We start from the raw sequence: 21424 nt of genomic DNA on the forward strand, positions 1-21424 counted from the left end.
CTTGTCACTTACGATCTTTCTTCCTTATGAAGGATTTTTTCAAAACCCATCTCCACAGGTGCCCGGCTCCCTGTGGGAGAGCTGCCCCCCCCACCTCCCAGGTCAGGGAGCCCCGCAAGCCCCAGAGCCCGCGCCGACAATCATGTTTCTAAAACCTTGAGAATGCCTCTCTGCAGCACCTGTGCCTGACGCTGCCTCCTGGCACACTTCATTTGAGAGACAATCACTGCTTGTCATTGGGTTCCAGCAGACACTGAAAAGCTGAAAAAGTAACAGCAGCTGTTGCTACCCTGACATCCCTATTCTGAAATGGGTCAGAAATAAGAACCCCAGCAAAGTGGGTTTTGCCCACTAGTGGGCATTACTGGAAATGGCGTGTCCGGCAAAGCAAACCGGGTATTAATGGCAGCTTAATTACATGAATTACATGAATTACAGCTACATGAAGAAGCGCCCACTTATTGGCCAAACGTGGCTATCTCAGATGTGGCGTAAAGGCAAGGATCATAGCCTATGACCATAAATCTCTACAATAACCCAGAATCTCTTTTATGCCACCACTGAGCAGCCAAGATGGAGGAAGCCCCTACTTAATATTTTGGACGCTTTTAAAAATATGTATCTTCTTAAAAATATTTAAGACATACAAATGATTAAAAAGCACATGAAAAAATGTTCAATATCACTAATTATTAGAGAAATGCAAATCAAAACTACAATGAGGTATCACCTCACACCAGTCAGAATGGCCGTCATTCAAAAATCCACAAATGACAAATGCTGGAGAGGCTGTGGAGAAAGGGGAACCCTCCTACACTGCTGGTGGGAATGCAGTTTGGTGCAGCCACTATGGAAAACAGTGTGGAGATTCCTCAAATGACTAGGAATAGACTTACCATATGACCCAGGAATCCCACTCCTGGGCTTGTATCCAGAAGGAAATCTACTTCAGGATGACACCTGCATCCCAATGTTCATAGCAGCACTATTTACAATAGCCAAAACATGGAAACAGCCTAAATGTCCATCAACAGGTGACTGGATAAAGAAGAGGTGGTATATTTATACAATGGAATACTACTCAGCCATAAAAACCGACAACATAACACCATTTGCAGCAACATGGATGTTCCTAGAGAATGTCATTCTAAGTGAAGTAAGCCAGAAAGAGAAAGAAAAATACCATATGAGATCACTCATATGTGGAATCTAAAAAACAAAAACAAAAACAAACAAACAAAAACAAGGCATAAATACAGGACAGAAATAGACTCATGGACAGAGAATACAGACTTGTGGTTACCAGGGGGGTAGAGGGTAGGAAGGGATAGACTGGGGTTTCAAAATTGTAGAATAGATAAACAAGATTACACTGTATAGCACAGGGAAATATACACAAAATGTTATGATAAATTACAGAGTAAAAAATGTGACAGTGAGTGTGTGTATGTCCATGAATGACTGAAAAATTGTGCTGAACACTGGAGTTTGACACAACATTGTAAAATGATTATAAATCAATAAAAAAATGTTAAAAAAATATTTTGGTGAGCTTAATATTACTTGAACACAATACCAGCTGTAAGACAGGAATGGTACCTAGTTGTGTTCTGGGTGATTGAAATCCAAGCTGGACTGTCCTACATTTTCAACCAGGAAGGGAATGAGAGCTACTAAAGAATCCTCTGCACCTACTCTCAGCTCTAGTTCCATCTTCAGCACAGACTTACAGATAAGGGCTAGCATAATATTCATAGCTCACTGAACCAGCACAGCCAATCTGGCTAGAAGGGGGCTAAGGGCAGAAAGATTAGTGACCAAATGAATATTGAGAACCATGACTTTATTGATCAAGTTTCTGGCTTCAAGCCTTCTTTGCCGAGAATTTGAGAACTGTTCCAAAGCAGGGGAGCCATGGGTGGTGTTTAAGCTGGCGAGGGCCCAGGTGGAGCTGAGCCTGAGGGAAGACTGGATGTGGGGGTGGCTTGGAGGCCTGGGGCAGGAGGGGAGGCTGCATCACCCCTGGGAAGTGGGAGGTTGCTGAGGGCAGCACTCAGGACTCATTCACCTCTGGAGTTTGCATAATGCCCTGTAAATATTCGCTGATGTGTCTTGGATTGAATCGAATGGAAAAAGAACAGAATGAGACAAGATGGGATAGAAGTGAACCAAAAATCTAAGAAAGAGGATGACATGGGGCTGGTGGTGGGGCATAGGAATAGAGAGGGGTGCGGTGTGTGGTGACTGGCCTGGGGACGCCAAAGGCAGAAAGGGCACACATGAATCAAAAGCCTCTTCCATCCCTCCCTTTCCCCAAAGAAACAGCCAGCTCACAGGTATGACTTGGCACCTTTGTCACTGAAGATACCAGTCAAGGGCTCTGACCCGCCTACTTGTCCGTTTCAAACTGAAACGCTGAATCACAGAGTAAGTGGAAGAGGAGCCAAAACTGAAGGCGCGGATTTCATAAGGAGCTTGCAAGGTGCTCCCCTCCAAGAAGACGGCGGCATCCTGAGTTGCAAAACCAAACTCCTTCCTTTTAAGATGAGGCATGGGATCCACAGGTCCTGTGGGAACTTCCCTGGACCAGGTACCCTCCTAATTGGAGAGGAGGGAAAGCCCAACGAGGCTCCAGAGGGCAGCAATATTTGCAGGAAGTCGTTTCTTTGTTGGAGAAAAGAGGGCAGCTTCTTCCTGTGATCGGGCCCCCAGCTGCCTGGCACTGTTAGCAAGGTCTGTTCCTCTGGAGTTGGAGCTGCAAAGTTAAAGGTGGATCTTTCCTGTGAACCAGCAATTCTATTCCTAGATTATATATCAGTGTCATTCTCAAATTGCTGAAAACAATTCTTATGTAAATAAATGATAAGTGTATATCAAGATTTTATTTAACCCATGAATGAAGGAAGCAGCATAGTGCAAAATTAATTCAACAAGGACATGAGAACTAGTATTTCTATAATCTATTGAGAAAGAAATGCTGAAATAAAACTGTTAAATTTGATACCAAACTAATTACTGGCCCACAAGGCAATAATCTTTTAACACTTTGTCTTACCTCTTTTATTAAATATTTAAAAAATCAATACACCGAACCAGTTTTCTATAGAGTAAGCCTTTAAAATCACAAGGTTATAAAACATTAGAGCCCCAATCAACTGCAAAAGTCAACAAAGTTTCATTCCACGAGAGTCAGATGACCTTCAGGGAGGCTTAATTAAATGTCACATCGTCATCTTCCTATTTTACTTCAAATTTTTGGATAATTATGCTAAATAGTTACATAAACTACAGCAGCTTTTGCACACCTGCCTCATTTGCACGCTTTTGGACACATTTACCAAAAAATTGTTCAAAACAGCATTATTTTCATTAGCAACATCTGGAAACCACTGACGTGTTTATTAAGAGAGCAATGGAAAAATAGTCTTCACAATGAATTACTGTACAGGAGGTCGGAAAGCTGCAGGCAGACACTGAGGGTGTGCAGGGCAGCTCCTTTCACAGAGGGGTGGTGCCCAGGCAGGCACGTGGGGCTCCTGCAGGAACCAGGAGAGCTGGTGCCCCATCACAGAAACCAGTGTGGAAAGGAAACATTTGTTTATAGAATCTACACAAAGATAGCTTTCATCATGCCACTCCCTGGCTCCCTAACCCTCCGTGGCTCCCCTGTGCCTTAAGAAAACTATCTTTAGGTCTCATAGAAGACAAATAAACCTAAGCCCTCCAAACCAGGTAAAATATGTCAAGTGCCCTCCTTTAAACTGCCCCCAAGCACTCCTGTCTTTGTCCCCAGCTTCCCCCCACCATTCTTGTCTAGACGCTACCTTCATCGCCACTGGAGTTCCAGTCCCTCCTTTCTCCAGCTTCTACCTGCCCCCGGGGCCCTCCTCTGATTCTCCAACAGTAGCCCTGTCTGCAGGTCCCATTTGATCCACAGGAAAGTCCCTTTTTGTTCTCTCTCCAGGGACTTTTCCTGCCTTAGGCTTTTCTGATTTCCCTCAGCTCCTGTTCAAGAACTATTTTTTCCTTATTGACCACATGGTGCCCAATATGTGCACAGGCCAGCGTAAGTTTCCAGAATCCCCCTGATGGCAGAGCGTGGAACCTGAGGAACAGGCAGCGAGGAGGACCATGCCAGACATGGAAAGGGGAAGAGAGGGCGGGTGCTTGGAGGGGGCCTAGAGGCTGGCCCGACCTTCTGCTGGAAAGTGGACATCTTGGGTGTCATGATTGGAGAGTTACTGGGACTGTGTGAGTGAGGAGGGAGGGAAGGAGAGCAAGGCCCAGAGAAGGGGAAATGGGGAGGGAGGCACTGGCCACGACCTGTCCCCTCCAGTCCCTACCCCGACCCATCCCTGACTTCAGAAATCCAGCTTCTCTTTGTAAACCTCGACCCGGGCTTCCCCAGAAAACCCTCCCTGATCTCAGTGGCCGACACTCCTTCCTTGCTCTGTGTCCCCTACCCTTTGCCCGTTTCCGTGCGCCTTGGCCACTCTGGCTCCCGAGTCTGGTCAGTGTGTCTGTCCTTCAGCGATACGTTCCTTAGCGGCTCGAACAATGAATACCTTCTTGGGGGTTCCCTTAGCTCCAGTCACAGTGAGACTGACACAGATAAACAATATTGGCCAGAAGTCAGTCCAGGGATGCAGTTAGAAGTAAAAGTATCTTGTACAGAGTAGGCAGGAGAGCATATTAATGAAGAGGAGCAAAGTCCCAGTAGGAGCCGCGGAAAAAAACACTTGGGCTGCAAAGACTTCCCATTTCAGATGGTGAATGAAAATGGTTGCTATCCGGTCGGCCACCAGAGGGCGCTCCGGGCACAAAGATCTTGAGGCCGCTCTTCAGTCCTTTGATTTAATCGTCCCCACACTGGAAATCAGGTCTGTCTAGTTCTAGAGACAGGGACATCTAAGTTCCATGCAGCTTGCCACTCAAGCCACTCTTGTAGAGGGACACATTTAAAGAAGAAGCGAGGCCTCCTGCCCATGACCTGCATTAACTCACCGGCTGTAAGTGAAAACCCTCTTGGAAGAGAGGCGGCCAGCCCCAGCTGACATCTGAATGCGACACCATGGAAGACCTTGAGTGTGAACCGTCTGGCTGAGCTGCTTCTGAATTCCTGACTTACTCACTGAAACCGTGAGAAATAACAGTTATTGTTGTTTTAAATCCTCAATTTGGGCACAATATATTAACATAGCCACGTTGACAAGAGCTGAACCTTTCTAAGCATTGGGAGCTTTCATTTGGGAGATGCTTGTACAGCCTTATCAGTTGTTAAAATATTTAACCCTTCCTATGTTGCCTTGTGAAGAACTCTGTACTTGATCTTGCATTTCTAGTTCTCCAAGGTCCTTTACAAAGACAAATTAAATCCTCTTCAGAGGAAAGTAACATTATCCTTGGCCTCAAACTATTTCAACAAATATTTTGCAAATACCATGTCCAACACCCAGCTGAAGCTAAACTGACACATGATCAAAAGCAGAAATTTTTAGCTGCCTAGAAGGCATCCTTCACCGAAGGCTCATGGGACAGAAAACAAGCATTTATGATGACAATAAATTCAGTGGATGGTAGGGAGAGAGAAACCAAAAGTTGGGAGGTGTATAAATGGGCTAATAAAAGAGGAAAGAGACTTCCACTGCTGGGCCTGAGCTCTGGGAATGGCAGAAAGCAAACCCTTCTCCTTACCGTTCTTCAGAGGGTGGGTAGCTGGACCTCAAATGAGGCAGCCAGGGGCCCCCTGGAACCCAGATTCTCATTTATCTCGAAATCCCATCTCCGAGTTTAGCTACAAAATGACGAACTTGCCTTTCAAGGTGACCTGAACCATGGACATATGAAAGGGACCAAAATGTTCAGAAGACAGAGGTATCCTTACCTGAGTGTTCTAGACTGCATGAGACCCAGAGACTCCTAGAAAACATGACTAAAGGATGTACTCCTCCAGAAGTGAAGTCCAAGAAGGTGAAGACTTGGAGAAGCTGCATCAGGTTTAGGGGGGAAAATGATGGTAACGTTTTGTAATAAATAATGTAAAAATTAAAGCTCACTATAATACAGCAGCTAGGGCTGCACCAAGTCCCTCATTACACAGATGAGGAAATTAAGGACCAGGAGAAGGCGAGTGCTAGGCTGCTAACTCACTCTGTGTGTGGCCTTTCCCTACATCCCCCTTCCCAGGTGGGTTTTGTCAAATACTGTTTCCACCTTACTCTCAGGATATTGGTGCTCTGAATTTTACAGGCCAGCTGGCACTTCTTTCTCGACAAGCTAATACTGGCCCACCGAAACTGAAAACCTCAATTTGACATCATTTCTAGTATCCCTTTACTTTTCTTTTTTTAATGCTAATTCCAACATCCACTGCTTTCTTCCAGGCAGGCATCCACAAAAGGTCTTTATTCTGACCCTGCCGACTCATCATAGCATACTGGTTTGAGTGGTGCCACCTAGAATATCTTATTTCTCTGTTCCTACTTTCCCTTTATAATGCAATTTTGATTAGTGATTCCCCAGTGTGGTCAGAATTTCCCAAGGGCTCCCAGCCCCGTGAAGGGATAAGCTCTCTGACCCGAGAGATGTTCAAAGAGCGTCTGAGTGACCCCTCTGCCCAGGCTTGTGATTCAACGAAGTTGGTGCAGATCATTTTGAAGGTTCTTTCTAGCGCTAATCAGTATCAATAAAATCTTCTGATTTCTCATTATTTCTGAGGTGCGGACTCTGCCTTACCAACTACCCCCCTCCCACTTCCACTCATGGTGAGTTCGATTCCTGTCCCTTCTTTTCTGCACTTCCAAGGCAACCTCTGCCATGGTCTGGAGAGACCCAGCTTTCAAGCCCAACTCAGCTGTGAAAGCCTGAGCAAATTCATTAACTCCTCTGAACCTCAGTCTCCATCGCTCCCTGTGTCGTGGAGTTGCTGTGAGAAAGTATGGTAGTGAATATGGAGGACCAGCCCAGCATCCAGCACAAAGATCTTCAGTAAACAGAAGCCTCTGGCTCCTGGCCACTCTGTCATATGATCACTGATTCACGTGTCCTCCTTTCCTTCAGACTCCTGGAAGACAGGGACTGTGTCTTCTCTGGCTGTAGCCCGAGCCCCTAGCCTGGAGCCTTGTGGCTAGTGGGCACTCAGTGAATTCATGACTCAAACATGCTGAGGCAGAGAAACAGTGCTGTGGGTAGAGAGTGGCTCAGAGAAGATTTAGACTCCCAAGGATGTCTGAGACCAAAACACAGACAAATAAATGCTGAGATCTTAGAACTGAGTGGTAATTTTTTGTTTTTCTTGACCTTCTAATATGACTGCTACTGCTTTAGTGTATGTCAAAACAATTGACCTAGCGGGGCAAAAAGTCATTAAGTGTAGAAGCCCTTCAATTAAGGGATATTTTATTTTCCATGGGGTCTTTGAGAGCTCGGAGGGAAAGAGACCAATAGTAAAATAATAGTACGCAGACTGCTGCAATTAAATGTGATTTACACAACTTAAGTATCACTTTCAGATAGTGTCAAATTAAAGCATTTAAGAGGATTGCTGAAAAAAGACTTTTTTCCCCTTCTCTAAGTGAAATGCTGGCACAGGAGGCCTCCTTAGGGGACCTGCCAGATGCTGTTTTATGTGCTTGGCGTGTTGGTGCCGAGCATCTCCTTAGTGTTTCTCGATTCCACATTGTCTGCGAAATTGCCACTTCACTAACACTGCCTCAGAAACTGCTTTTGAAATGATGCAGGTAGCTGTCAATCCACGTCTCCTGCCTGGTTTGTATCTTAGACATGCAAGAGGTATTTTCAAGGGTACCTTTATTTAACCTCAAATGTCCTGTGTTTTCAGGCAAAATGTTGGTTAGTCAAGAAAACTACAGGGATGACATTTGAAAATCACTGTATTTAATGCATCCCTTTGTTTACACTGTTAGGAGTTTACGATTCCTGAAGTCATTACCATGATAGATGCCCTAAGTCTTCAAAATAATTTTGTTGTAGTTGAGACAACAGTCTCTTACCATTTGGGGTTCAATGGGATTTGCATGAGTGTGTGTTATAGGTATAGAGTTAGAGACAAAAATGACAGGGCAGGAGAAATGTAGTTTAACTTGTGAATTAAAAAAAGCAATACACGTACACGGAGAGAGGATTGAGCCTTACTAAGGAAATCTTAATATAGCATGGACTTTAGTTAATAATAATGTGTCACGATTCACTAATATCACTAATGTATTCACTGTAACAAACATACCGTTGTAATGCAAAGTGCCAGCCACTGGGGGAGACCGGGCACGGGGCACGGAGGAACTGTCTGTACTGCCTTCTGTATTTTTCTGAAGTTATTTCCTAACACATATGCTCCCAAGATACAATCTTTGACTGAAGAAGACTCGGTCTAGCAAATGGCCTTTCCCATAATGGGACTGTGACTTTCAGACCGAGATGGTATCATTAACTTTTTGCCTTAAGAAATTTAAGAACTTAATTTAAAAATTGGAACGTCCCTCTTTTAAGGTGAAGCCATCAACAGTTTCTAAACTTAATAGAGCACAGTAAGACCCGAGGGGGATGAAAGCACCCAATTAACTGTGCCTGATATAATTACATATATTTATAACTGTGCCTTATATAATTTTTTATATATTTGTATATAATTATAAAAGTAGAAGAAATGTGAGCCCTACTCCGTGACTGTTGCAGTGTAACTTGGGAGGAAGTCCCAAGGCTCCAGCTCTGGGCTCCGTGTTTTGATTCCTCAGCGTTGGTACAGGAGGGGCTTTACGCGGCCAGGGCTGGGTTTCCTTGGGTCTGACTTCACCATGGCATCAGATGGCATCGTTGTGTCCATTCTGTCCCCTTGAGTCTCACTTTGGCTGCTGCTCTTTGTTCAGAGGAAGAATGCTGGAAGACAGAGCATGTAACGTTCGTTGTGCCATTCTTTTTATTTCTTTGGGCAGCGGGGGGTGGGCAGCTGTGATGAAGACGAGGAGCCGCATGGAACGGGGCGTGGTTGGCGGTGGGTCACTAAGTCACTGGTACAGAAGTCAGGTTCACCGAGGAGGATGAGGCCACCTTGGCATCTTCTCCTGCCGGGGTGCCACGTGCTTCCCTCGCACTTCTGGATTGTCACATGGGGGTGAGCCGGCCACGGTGAGAGGCCTGATGGGGGCAGCAGTATGGAGGGGTGCCTGGCAAGGCCCAGAGACAGGACCGTGTCAGGAGCCTCGACCCCCAACATTTCAATGCATAACAGGACAACCCAGATGAGAGCAGTAACTCTCTTAGCACCTAGTCTATTTTGTTCCAGGCCAGGATAACATCTTACGTATTCTCAGCCGGGTGAGTACCAAGAGAGGTGAATGAGAGTCTCATGGAATCCATTCTAAGCCTTGGCTCATTTAACCTTCACCAAGACATGTCACCTCTTGGTCCCAGCCAGTGGGAATGAGAGCCCTGGCCCACCCTGCTCACGAGACTGTGGGACGAGTCACAGGTCACACACAGCAGGCGGGCCCCGTCACCACACAGCTAGCCATCTGGGACACTTTCCCGGGTTCCCCAAACTGCTCTACCTTTCTCTAATGTTTTAAATACAACTGTGGGAAAGGGAACACTTGGATAGTCAGCAAGTGTCAGGAGGCTGAGGGTTCTGTCAAGGCATGTTGGCAAACCAGGGGAGGAGGCACAAGCCTTGTTCCTAGTCTGTGTTTCCTGGCCTCTAGCCAAGCTCCCCCTCGTAATGGAGAGGCTCACTGCAGATGAGTGCGGGCTGCCGACAGCGAGACACGGCCTGGGCAGAACGCCCAACAGACAGCTCAGCTCTGTGGGTGCCAGCCGAGGGCCGACATGGCAGACAGTGCTTCTGTTTGTGTCTTGAGTCAGAATGGTGGGTGTGGGGTACTTGTGGGATGGCAGGAACCCCGGACTTGGGGCATGCTCTTCTAGGGCTTTTGTTGTTGTTGTTTGGGGTGGGGGGTGAGGCAATTGGGTTTTTTAATTAATTTATTTATTTTTAAATTATTATCATTGTTATTTTTTTTAATGGAGGTACTGGGAATTGAACCCAGGACCTTGTGTGCGCTAAGCATACTCTCTACCACTGAGCTATCCCCTCCCCCTTCTTTCAGGGCTTTGAATACACAGCCTCTTCTGCTGTCCCCTCAGAGCCGTGGCTGCCCAAGCTTGTTGGAGTCGAGGGCCATGAGCAGGAGGGCAGGCACATTCTCGCATGGCTCAGAGGATGGCAACAAACTCTGGACCCTTCTGTTCTAGCCATGAACTTGGTCATTTGGCTTATGGGCAGTGCCAGGGACTGGGACAGTGTGACCTTGCCTGGGGGCTCTTGTTTCCCTCGGGTCCCTGAGGTGAGAGGAGGAAGTGGCATGGTGGAAGGTGGGCTTGGAGAGGTGGGGTTGAAATCCTCTCTCTGTGTCTTCACTGGTTACTTAACTTTGCTGCACCTTCAATTCCCATCTGTAAAATGGGCATGATGTCCAGCTCACAGGGTTGCCTTGAAGAAAGTGTGTACCCTGCATGGTGCTTGGAGCTAAGTTCTCGATACTTCAGTACTTCACACTTTCCTGTCCAGCTACTGTAACAAAACACCATAAACCAAGTGGCTTGTATATAACAGATGTATTTCTCACAGGTGTGGCGGCTGGAAGTCTGAGGTGCCAGCAGCCTCGGTTCCTAGTGACAGCCATCTTCCAATTTGCAGACTGCTGACTTCTCATTCCTCACGTGGCAGAAATAGGGTATTAGATCTGTGGCCTGTTACGGGCACTAACATGAAGGCTCCATCCTCAAAACTTTGCTACTTCCCGAAGGCCCCACCTCAAAAATACCAGCACACTGGGGATTCGATTTCAACACATGAAGTTTTGAAGGGACACAAACAATCAGTCTGCTCCCCGCTACCTTTCCAACGACTGGTCGTGCTGTGCTCAGAGGATGTCACCCGCAGTGTCTGAAAAGCTGCATTTCAGGCACCCACAAAGGGCGCCCCTCATAGGCTTCATTGGCCAGAGCTCTTGGGCCGGGGCCGGGGGTGGGGGGCGGTGGCCACTGCAGTCAGCACTGGTGTGCTTCCCCCTGCCCCCTCCTCACACTGCAGGATGAACACTCTGGGACAGACCAGTGCTGAGACCCAGCTCCCCTGACAGCACGTTGAGCATTTTCTGATGTTAAATCTCCAGACACAGTCTTCAAAGATGAGCTCTTCCAAGTTATGAAATCATCAGTCAAAAAAACATCACGGGTGATGAAGTCGGCACCTGAGAAGAACGCGTTGCTGGCACGGTGCAGGGGGAAGCAGACTTCATGGCCAAGATCAGCGTAGGGACAGTCCTGACCTGTCCCACAGACCCTGAGCTGCAGCTTCTTCATCCGTTAGAATGAAAATACCAGTCCTCAGGCAAGGTTGTTCATGTATTAATAAAATAGCAAATAGTAAATACTATTTGTAAATACTGGTAAATAGCAAATACTACATTGATAATGGAATGATTGAATAACCAAGAGCACACACACTTGTTTAGAAAAGGTCAAAAGTAAGGAAGGTGTAGCTACAGAAACAGCCCAAACTGGCCCTATCCTGTTTCTAACAAAATGCTGAGTTGCTTTTCAGAGAAGATGGAACAAAACTGCAGGTCATGCAGTCAAAGCTCGCAGAGAAGATTCTGACCTCGAATAACACCCAGAACCAAAGTTCTTCCCCCGCGGGGCCAAAGGACCAGGACATGACCCGATCCTGATGGCAGAGCCCTTTCAGAAGCAGAGGGTCCGCTGTCCAGGAAGGTCCGGTGCTGAAGCCCGTCTGCCAAACACCTTACCAGAAACAGCCAAGCTCCAAAGCTCTCCAATCCAAACCTGCCCTGCCTGGACCAGCGCTTCCACACACCAACTCTCCTCCCCTAACTCATACCAGCCAGACCAAACCCTAGATCTGGGAGACAGATTTGAGTCGTGCCTCCTGTCTCCACGCCATCCACCTCACAATAAAGCTTTTCTTTTCTCCAAAGCCAGTGCCATACTCCTGGCTTCTATGCTCTTGGGACACGGAGCCTTTTGCTCTGTAACAAGGGGGCAGTTCTTCATTGGGAGGGGATAGAGGGTGTTGGGAAGAGTCCTGAGGTCTGGAACGGAGTCCAGAGGAGGAAGCCAAGAAATTTCTGTAGGAAAATGCACTCGAATAATGGCCCTGTGTGGGGCCTGCGCTCTCCGAGGGGCTGAGTGTCATCCTACGGACTGGGGGTGGGGGTGGGGTGGGGGTGTTGGGGAGCCTCCTGTTTTCTTCCTGGAGAGCTCTGTGTTAGAGGACCGGGCCACTGGGAACCGGGGGCAGGTAGGGACAGGCGTTGGGCACAGAAGGGAGCAGTGCCCCACTGTGCCATGGGCTCTCTCCTGGGCCCCGGGCCATCAGCAGTTTGGGCACCTGGAAGCTGGTGATGGTGTCCTGGGTGGAGGTGGGGGCTACTCCCAGACTAGTTAAAGAGGAGCTGCAATTTTGGTTGCCTTCTGAAGTGGACAGTTTCTTATGTACTTGGGGTGTTTGTCTTTGGGAGATGGAAAGGTAGATTATTTACCACAAAATTATCCTTTTCTCTTCAGACTCCGCAAAACCAACAGACCCATGAACAAACCAGATACTGCTTTTCTTTTGTGTTTAACTCAAATTTCTGTGTGGAGGCTGAGACAGCGAATGCTTAATTTATATAATACATTCAGTTACAGAACAACTAAGAGAAATATTCAGGGAAAAAAACCCCAAGGTGCTACTGACTTTGTGTACATCTTGGCTGTAAACAGAATTGGGACTTCCTAATGTGGTTTTGTTGCAAGAAAAGATTTTTATCAGCAAAACGCTGGTTGGAGTGGCAGCTGTTGTGCAGTTTATTTCTTTCCACCATCTTCTCACTTCATTGCTAATTTTCACAGCAACGACTTTCTTCTAACGGCTCTTTTTTTTTTTTGGTCTGCAAATATCCTAGAATTCATTCTTTCCCCCTTGGTAGACAAAAGAAATGTAAAGTCAATTCTTGAGTAGGGTTAGAATGACCTACACCAGATCTCTTTAAAAAGAAGTCTGTGTCAAAGGTCAAGTGTGAATGCAGAAATAAATGAGGTGCTGCCTGGTTAAATGTGCGCTGAGTCCCAGAGATCCTGAGTTAGGCAGCTTGCCCTGCCAAGGACACCACATCCTTCTGTCAGTAAGTAAAGTATTTCTACTCGTATCAGAAGGCTCATGCTACAAAGTGACTCTTTTCTCTCTTTTGTCAAGAAATAAAGAATTAAGAAAGTCAGAAGGGACAGTCTGAGACCTCGAAATCTTAGAAAGCAATGTAATACTTTCTGATTATGTTGGAAACAGGCTACTTTAAAACTTTTTTTTAAATAGGAAGAAGATCACTAAACAAAATTAAACTGAAATAGCTTTGGATATTCTGTAGCCCCAGAGCATTTATTTGTATTAGGTATATGCTCTGAAATGATTTTTGTTTAAATGAATTCAAGGTAAAATCGAATGTCCTGTTCCTCTGGGAACTCAGAAAAAAAAACAGGTTGATTAAGAGGTGATTAAGAACAGGTAGCTGTTGCAGATAAAACTGGCTAATTATACTTCAGCTTCTGTTTTTCCTTAAATTTTGTTCTATTAGTTCATTATTTTCACAAGTATATGATAAGAGTATGTAGATGTAATAATATGTGATTAAGCCTCACACTGTGATTATTAAGTGTGATACTTTGCTCTCTTAATACTTGCAGTTCCTATTTTTAAAGTGCAATAAAGGGTACAATTTCCCTTTCGCTTTATGAAATTTGCTTAATGGAAACTCAGGGTTTTTTTTTTTTCCATAAGCCCTTGCTGATTACCTGAGGGTAGTTTACCTGAATTTCAAGTGTATCACCTGGGGAAGAAATACTCAACTTTTGAGGTTCTCAATTCAATTATTGTTCAGCCTCCACTGCATTTACACAGTGGAGCAGCAGCTTGGAGTCATTGCATCCTTTCTTTTGAAAATATACTATTGAAAGGAGATAGAACTTGACCTATATGGAAAGCAAAATCATTTTTGGGACAGAGTATGGCCAGGACAGCAAAACAATTCAAAGGCTGCAAACCTCTATTTTCGTGATGGACAGTAAGTTAAGTAGTCTGTGTAAACACTTGAATGGAGCCCTAGGATGCCCAAGTTTGGAACCAGCTTTGACATCGTCCTCAGATTGCTCTCCAGTGAGGAGTAATAAGGGGCCACAGATAAAAGTGCTTGGACTGGGAGAGGGAGACAGGCTCAAGACCTGATTCTCCCATACATCTGTGTGACCCTGGGAAGATGGCATGAAGCTTTGATTTCCCCATCTCTAAAATGCTAATGACTATGCCTCCCCCTCCCCTTACAGAGTTGCTATAAGGTCCAGGTGAGTTCAGGTATGTGACTGTATAGGGGACTGAGTATGTACAAGGCATGGACCATGTCCCTCATGACTTTCACATTCTCCCATCACAGCTTTTGTAGATCTTTGAAGACACAAACAGAGTGACATAAATGTACACAATAGAAAAACAGAAAGTTTTTTTTAATACAAGACCACTTTTCCAGCTCAGATGAATGGGAAGAGGATTGAGTCTCATCTCCTTCCTCCAAATTTGACTTGATAGGGTTGCTTAAGACTCCGTGGTGTGCTGGAGATGGCTCCGGTCATCGGCTGGGGAGAGCCGATTCTGTGCATCTCTGCCCAACTCCACGTTCAGAGTTGTCAGGTTGGCAGCTTGAAATTGGCTATGCTGAGCAGTAATTCTGATGGGAACATTTGGAAATAGAATTTAGGAAGCAAGTTAAGGAGTTAAATGTGTTTGATTGGGAGAATGGCCAACGATCTCAGGCAGTTGCATCTTGGGGTAGCAGGGTTGGGGTAGGAGGTTCTATAAGAACGTAAGAGGCAGCCATCTGGGTTTTAGAGGTGAAGTTTAGTCCATTTAAAAAATTCCACTGCCTTGATTTTTTAACCCAAAATTCCTAGAGAGTTGGTGCATCACTGTGTCCTCCCAGTGGCTTGGAGCAGCCAGAGAAGCCAAGCAATGGCTGGGATAGGGTTGGTCTTGCCAAAAATTTAAGCCAGAGCCAGAACAATGAGCACACTGGGCTCTCAAAGCTGGAGTGAAAATGCTTTAAATTCTTCAGTCTTTCATGGCCTGTAAGCAGATGTTCATGAGGGAAGAGGAGATACAGGGAGAGGATGCTCCGACTTTGCTTCTATTCTAAGACCTGCCAGCCTCTGAGCACTCTGTATTTGGTAGCCTAAATTTAAGTTGGCAAGCTCTTCTTGATAAATGATGTTTTTTCTTTCAAAACAAAACCAAGAGCAAGCAAAAGGTCTCTTACCTCGCCTCCTCTGCTGCAGATGGGCACTGGGAGCTGTGCTGTTGCTGTGGCCTGGTGCAAAGGCAAAGGAATGAGCTTGAGTATCTAGCTCACTCTTAGAAGGGAAAGCCTCTCGGATCATTCAAACCAAAGCTTCAGCTCAACTTATTTCTCATACAGGCACACACGTTTAATGACTCTATGTCACCAAATAATTTTTTAATATTAAGAAGTTGAAGAAAATCATGGTTTAATAAATGGTGACTGAGTTACAGGGCTGTGAGGCTGAGCTGAGATAGCCCGTGTGAAGACACTTTGGAAACTAGACCTATGGGGACAGGTGAGAGCAAGGGTTACATACTGAGCTTTACAATTTCACACCTGGTAACAAGTCAGCTCTTAGTCCTGCTAAGTCTTCTTGCTCCAATAAGCTGTGCTCCCTCTTTGCATTACTTTGAAACTGGCCAAGATGTCATAAGTCTTACACTCTCTTGTTCCGTGTGATTGACACAAAGTCCTATGCTGTAGTTGAAGAAGTTTTGAGACAGATGCCCAAGCCAACAACAGGGACTGAGAAGTGTATTATAGAAGCAGGTGACCTTTAATGGATGACATTGATTTGTGAGTCATAGGTTGTGGTTGCATTCATAAGGTGATGCACGAGTTAGCACGTCAGGGATAGTTATATTTTCCAGGGCACCTGGTTTTCTCTTACTGGACTGTGTGGACTGAATTAGGAATGTTTTGAGCTGCAAGTAGAATAATCAATTAACGGTGGCTTTAGTAACTTGCATATCAAGAGGCTGGAGTTAGGAAGCCCAGGGTTGGTCAGAGACTCGGGCTTTTTGCCCTTAGGCTTACTGCCTTGTGGTCACAAGCTGACTGGCACAGTTCCAAGCTTCACCTCATTATTCAAGGCAGGAAGAAGGCAGGACCAGTGATCGTCAGAGATGCAGAAAGTTACCCAGATGCTCCTAGTACACATCTACTTTGTTTCACTGGGGGAAATGCCTTGGGAAGAGAACCAGAAGAGAGTAGAAATTCAGAAACTAAGGGAGGAGAGAGGTACAAACAGGAGGAGGGATTTCAGCATGAAGATTACACAGCATTATATACAATACATCCTGGGCTAAATTCTCTGCTTCAAATCATCTTGTGGAGATTTAGAGAGAAGGAAGAATGGAGTCATTTGGAATGTACAAGAGAGAAGATGGGATTTGAGCTTAAATTTGAAGGACAGCTGGATTTTAAGATGCCTAACTGAAAGAACTAGTGAAAGAACTTGTGGGGATAAAATAGGAATGTGTTCACTGGTGGGATGTTAGTATTTATACAAAAGGATCCTGATATTCAGTAGCTATAAGACTACCGTAGAGGGGGAGGGTATAGCTCAAGTGGTAAAGCACATGCTTAGCATGCACAAGGTCCTAGGTTCAATCCCCAGTACTTCCTCCAAAAATAAATAAACCTAATTACCTCCCCCCTGCCCTGCCAAAATAAACATAATTTAATAATATGGTAATAAATAAATATAATATTTTTAAAAAGACTACCAGAATATGCTGATGCTGGAAAAGGTACAAGATACAATGAAATATGTTCAGTTCTTCCCTCTTTCTGGTCTCTGGTTATCAAGCCATTTTTCCTGCTGCTCTGAACCAAGTGTTGTTGTCCAGCACGGGAGGGTGTATTAATCAGTCATTGCTTTATTAATGTTGTGTAACAAAAAACCCTAAAATCTCAGTGGCTTACTGAAATACATATTTAGTTCTGTCTCACTGACCTGAAGGTTCACTATGACTCTGTTGGATTTGATTGGCCTTGGCTGGACCCAGCTGGGCTGGGCTCCAGTCTGTGGTTGGATTCCAGTATGCTCCACAAGTCTCATTCTGGGGCCAGCAGGGCAGCTACCTGAGACATGCTCTTGTTGTGACAGAGGAAGGGATCAAAGGAGTCAAGTGAGACCATATAAGCACTTCTAAAGCCTGTGCTTATATCATATCTGTTCACATGCTAAAGTAAGTCGCAAGGCCAAGGCCAACATCAGTGGGGTAGGGAAGTGCATTCCACTTCAGAAAGAGGAGGAGAAAAGGAATATTTGCTGGCCAATAACACGATCTACCAGGAGGGGACGGTGAGAGGAAGGTGTAGACCACACAGATCAGGACAATTATAAGGCCATTCGCCAAGAGCCAGCTCAGAGCCAGTGTGCCCTTACCAAACATTGTTGAGCCCCCGGCCTGTGCCAGGCACTGCACTGGGTACTGGGGACACAATATATGAACAATTAAGGTACGGTCCCTGGTGAGTAAAATGTCACACAATTACCTGGCCCTTAAAAATACAGAAGTGACTTAAATGGAAGCAAAGGAGGGATGTTTCTGACTTCTCCTTCACTGCTGGGTGGCAGCCACCAACCCTTTCAGCTCCCTCCAGGTGTCAGCTGCTTTCCCAGTGCCAGGAAGTCACGCATAGGGGTGCCAAGTAAGTGTTCCCCACGAGATGCATGTGGCAATTAAGCCATCAGCCACTGCAGAAGCCTGCACTCTGAGAGTGCTTCTCTCCAACAGAAAGTGAATCAAATTACAGGGAAGGCGCCTGCCTCTACCCCCCAGCCCTCCTGCTTTCCCACACTGTTCCCCATGCTAGGAAAATGCGGCAGTGATCTCTCTAAAGAGCTAATTGCCGATTCTAAAGAACAAACTCAAAAGTCCATGTATGGATTTTACCCACCTGAGGGGGCATGGTTCACAGAGCAGACCCCAACACACAGAGCAGGGCCTGTGGGATGTCCCAGGAGAATCAGTGTCACAGCCCAGAATCCTTAGAGATATCTCCCTTCATAATGACCCAGCCCCAAAACTAGACATTCCCTTCCGCTGTCACCGTCCAGCACAACACGATCCTCCAGGGGGTTGAGTGGTCCTGGGGGCCTCCTTCCTGGGGCAGACCACACCTTATGTGTGCATCCCCGTGGCCTTGAGGAAAAGCCAAAGGCTGCTGCTAGGAGGGGTGTGAAAGGAACTTGGACCACAGGCTAAGTGTCCAGACACAAGAAGTCCCTCCTGAGGGACAGCTGAGGGCAGAAGAGAAAGGGTGAGGGCCACAAGCCAGGGGTCAGTTATCTTGACATCACCACATTCTAGCTTAGAAATCCAAGGAACACAAGAATTCTGACAGTAAACCTGGCCTTACAGGTGACTATAGAGATACGTCATAATAAAGGGTAAAACATTTTATTTACAGTTTATAAACTTGTTTTGTAACTTGAAATATCTGGACAGATGGTTTGAGGACCTCTGTTTGTATTCTTTCCTCAGGCCCCACAAATGCCCAAGGCAAGTCTGTGGTCTAGGGACATGCAAGGGCCAGGTCAGTGTCGCTCAGCTCTTTCCTCAGGTGTCTGAGATGAGAAATCACCGGAGTCATCTCTCAAAGCAGCGGGCATTTCAGGTCTGGCTTAGTTAAATCTGGGGTCTCATTTCAGCCAGCTGCCAGCTTGTGATTTATCTTCCAATGCCTTATCTGGCCCAAATCATATTTACTCGTGTATTTTTCATAAGCATGATTCATGGTTCATGGCTTCCCAACCCCAGAATTTCATCTGAAGTACGCTGTGTACCACATTCATTTATTTTAAATTTCCTGTACATTCAAAATGACACAAAATCACCAGCATGAATCGCTTTATTATTAACAATGGAAGAAGAGGCAGATTAAAGCAAGGATCTATCAGTCATGAGGAGCCTTATAGTCAAAGAACAAAGAATGAAGATGATCGGAGGGAGATGTCTGGGGATAAGCGGGGTGGGGATTGTCTGGAGAAGGGCAGAGAGCAGGAGAACCCTGAGAATTTCGGTGGAGCTCCTTTGAAAGGATTTACAGTCTATTTGACTCATGGAAAGCTTAAAATATTGAATTGATTAATATGGCCAAATACAAAACTAACAAGAGCAAAAGTGCTGATGACATGAGCAGATGTTTCTGGAGACAGATACAGAGGAAGTTTTCTATAGGGCGGAGACACACTTCGCACAAAGCAGAGGCAAGACGTGGACACTGCTTCCTGCCCATCCACCTGTGAATTGTGGCTACTCCAGGTGTGGGCTGCAGCCCAGTAGCATCAGCATCACCTGAGAGCTTGTTAGAAATGCAGAGTCCAAGGCCCCACCCCAGACTTGCAGAATCAGAATGTGCTCTTTAACAAGATCCATAGTCATTCCCATTCCCATTAAAATATGAGTTAACCATAAACTCTGCTTTGAGTAGACTATAAAAATAGTTTGCCACTGGCCCCTCTGTATGTCTCTTCCCTCTGCCTGAAATCCTGGGCGCCCCCAGGCAGCCAGGTGGAGGTGTTCTTGGGCAGAGGAGCCGCCCTCGAGGATTTGACTCTCCACCCCAGGAACTGTCACCCCTGTCATTGCATTCTTGCACTGTAAGACTCTCCCTCTCGTGGCCAAATCTCACATGACAATCATCTGACAACTTCTAACAAAGCAGAAGAGGTGATCAAAGGAGCAGCAATGCTCTTCAAAGATTCAGGTGCCTTCATGCCATGAAAAGTTTTAAGAAAGAGGACCCTGATTTTGAGCCCAGTTCAAATGTGCTTGGAATAGTGAAGAACGCCTATTTTTGCTCCAAGAAAATTTTACTCAAAAAGGTGGAAATCATCTCCACTCTAAATTTTTTTTTTCATGTTCAGGTTTTTTGTTTTTTGTTTTTTTTTGGGGGGGGGGTTGAGTATACATCCCACTCCATCCCTGCCCATCATCTAAATTGAATTTAACTCATGTTTTAAGGCACCCTAGCCCTTGAAGGGAAGTTCACTCAGTTTAACATTTATAACATTAGTCTCCTGTGATTTGCTTTTTTCTACTCTGAATTTTTTTCATACCTGTGTATGTGTGTTGTGTATTTTGTTTTCCTTTCATCATCAATTTGGATATTTTTGTGAAATAGATGGATTTTCAGAAACAGAACTTCAGTTTATAACTTTGTGCCTCTAGGAAATAAAGGTTTGATTTATGAGGTGTGGATTTGCACCTACAGCTCAGGAATTTAATTAACTCATAAGTCAGGTGAATTGTGTTTCCTCTCCTAGCAAAGAGCCAGTCCCCTTGTGGGTGTGGGTGTGCTGGGCATGAACAGGATCCCCCAGGAACTCTACCAATGCAGAGTGGCCATTTTGGGGAATGCCCAGGCAATGGGGCCATTTGGGGAAGTGCCAAGGACCTGGAGCAAGATTGCCAGGGTCTGGAGTCTGAAACCACCTTTTATTTGCCGTCTTCCCTCTATTTCATTATTTCTAAAATAGAGATATTGGTCAATGCAGCTCCAGATTAATGAGATTATTGATGTGAACTGTTTATCACAGTGCCTAGTACTTAATGAATGTACAGTATGAGCAATTAGCCATTCTTCCCCAGGGTGTGAAAAAGAAGACAGGTTTCCCCACTGCCAGGCATGATCCTGGATGGGCAGTCATTCCTGGGGCTGAAATCTGGCAGGATAGTCTTTGACAAAGTAGGACCCGTGGGGAGCCCAAGCCTCGTCACCAGTAGCAGATGGCTTCCAGGTGTCCGTTGGCCACACCAGACATCCAGGCTGCCACTTGTCCTGTGTGGTCATGCAAGTGCCTTCTGGGGATTACAGAACACTTGAATGAGCTTCTGGATGGAAGAGCGGTGGCTTCCCTGGGTGGGGCCATGGGATAAAGAGCTTTGTGAACCTCTGTAGATTTGGGCAGGAAGCAAACAAGTCCTCTCCCCTGTGGCTTGCCTACACTCACTGTCAAATAACCCTTCGGGCATCTGAATTTTTAAATGGTCTGCTCAGAATTACTGACATGTTGATCTCATGAGCAAGTGGCCTCAGTATCTCCCTGCAGTGGACACACATAGATCCTATCATAAACAAGCCTCAGGGTTTTGGCTTCTTTCTCCAGCTGTCTCCACTAAGAGGCAAAGCACACTGGGAAGTAAGGGAGGCTTTGTGGGGACTGGAATCTTCTATATCTCAATCTGGGTGGTGGTCACATGAGTGAATCCATTTGCAAAACATTCACT

The 21424-nt window shown here is 45.7% G+C and overlaps 1 long non-coding RNA gene across 1 annotated transcript; it reads right to left on the reverse strand.

Moving 5' to 3' along the window:
• Positions 1-14543: 14543 nt before the first annotated feature.
• LOC140687253 (uncharacterized) lies at positions 14544-18421 on the reverse strand. The gene is made up of 3 exons (XR_012061434.1): positions 18090-18421; positions 15378-15428; positions 14544-14792 (listed from the first exon to the last, which is right to left on the reverse strand). It is a non-coding gene; the product is annotated as an uncharacterized lncRNA (long non-coding RNA).
• Positions 18422-21424: the final 3003 nt, after the last annotated feature.

Source organism: Vicugna pacos, chromosome 19 (assembly GCF_048564905.1).
Source record: "Vicugna pacos chromosome 19, VicPac4, whole genome shotgun sequence".
Classification (NCBI taxonomy): Eukaryota; Metazoa; Chordata; class Mammalia; order Artiodactyla; family Camelidae; genus Vicugna; species Vicugna pacos.